The sequence below is a fragment of the Schistocerca gregaria genome, chromosome X (genome assembly GCF_023897955.1).
Source record: "Schistocerca gregaria isolate iqSchGreg1 chromosome X, iqSchGreg1.2, whole genome shotgun sequence".
Lineage (NCBI taxonomy): Eukaryota > Metazoa > Arthropoda > Insecta > Orthoptera > Acrididae > Schistocerca > Schistocerca gregaria.
In genome coordinates, this window is record NC_064931.1 from 201,464,385 (window position 1) to 201,466,211 (window position 1,827).

The following is a 1,827-nucleotide window of genomic DNA, read 5'->3' on the forward strand; positions in this document are numbered from 1 at the left end:
AATACATCGAACACTTATGGAACATAACGGAGAGGTCAGTTCGCGCATAAAATTCTGCACTGGTAGTGCTTTCGTAATTGTGGACGGCTACAGAAGCATCATAACTCAATATTTCTGCAGGTGACTTCCAACGTCGATTTGCTGCACTTCTCCCGACGAAAGGAGGCCTGAGTCGATATTAGGAGGTATCCCATGATTATTGTCACCTCAGTGTAATACACCAAAGGCGGTTTTCATTAACCATTAATATTAATGTCAGCCGTGGTGGCCTCCACATGATCAAGATTAATTGCAGTTACATTGTGGAGAAAATGTGCCTTCTTTCATTGCAGACTGAAACGGTAAAACGTGGCCGGAGTAAGTAACAAAAACACAGGGTGTCCCGGACTGTACTGATAAAGAGAAAGTTGTGTCTCTGGGAAACTATCGTGCTGAGATTTAGACGGTCTGCTGGGAGAAACTAACTGGGTTACGTAGACCTCGACGTGGTTACCCTTGGTAGCGCGGACCGTGTCTATGTGATACTCTATCAGCTGCCTTACACTCATAAACACCATCAGAGTGACCAGTCATGTTGCTGCTGTAATCCAACCACGCAGATCTGCAACATCTACACTTATACTCCGCAAGCCACCCAACCGTGTGTGACGGAGAGCACTTTACGTGCCACTGTCATTACCTCCCTTTCCTGTTCCAGTCGCGTATGGTTCGCGGGAAGAACGACTGCCGGAAAGCCTCGTATCTCCCTAATTTTACTTTCGTGATCTCCTCGGAAGGTATAAGTAGGGGGAAACAATATATTCGATACCTCATCCAGAAACGCACCCTCTCGAAACCTGGACAGCAAGCTACACCGCGATGCAGAGCGCCTCTCTTGCAGAGTCTGTCACTTGAGTTTGCTAAACATCTCTGTAACGCTATCACGCATACCAAATAACCCTGTGACGAACCGCGCCGCTATTCTTTGGATACTTTCTATCTCCTCTGTCAACCGGACGTGGTACGGATCCCACACTGATGAGCAATACTCAAGTATATGTCGAGTGTTTTGTAAGCCACCTCCTTTGCCGATGGACTACATTTTCTAAGGACTCTCCCAATGAATCTCAGCCTGGTACCCGCCTTACCGACAATTAATTTTATATGATCATTCCACTTCAAATCGTTCAGCACGCACACTCCCAGATATTTTACAGAAGTAACTGCTACCAGTATTTGTTCCGCTATCATATAATCACACAATAAATGATCCTTCTTTCTATCTATTCGCAATACATTACATTTGTCTACGTTAAGGGTCAGTTGCCACTCCCTGCACCACGTGCCTATCCGCTGCAGATCTTCCTGCATTTCGCTGCAATTTTCTAATGCTGCAACTTCTCTGTATACTACAGCATCATCCGCGAAAAGCCGCATGGAACTTCCGACACTATCTACTAGGTCATTTATATATATTGTGAAAAGCGATGGTCCCATAACACTCCCCTGTGGCACGCCAGAGGTTACTTTAACGTCTGAAGACGTCTCTCCATTGAGAACAACATGCTGTGTTCTGTTTGCTAAAAACTCTTCAATCCAGCCACACAGCTGGTCTGATATTCCGTAGGCTCTCACTTTGTTTATTAGGCGACAGTGTGGAACTGTACCGAACCCCTTCCGGAAGTCAAGGAAAATGGCATCTACCTGGGAGCCTGTATCTAATATTTTCTGGGTCTCATCAACAAATAAAGCGAGTTGGGTCTCACACGATCGCTGTTTCCGGAATCCGTGCTGATTTATACAGAGTAGACTATGGGTTTCCAGAACAAAACATGTTCTAAAATTCTA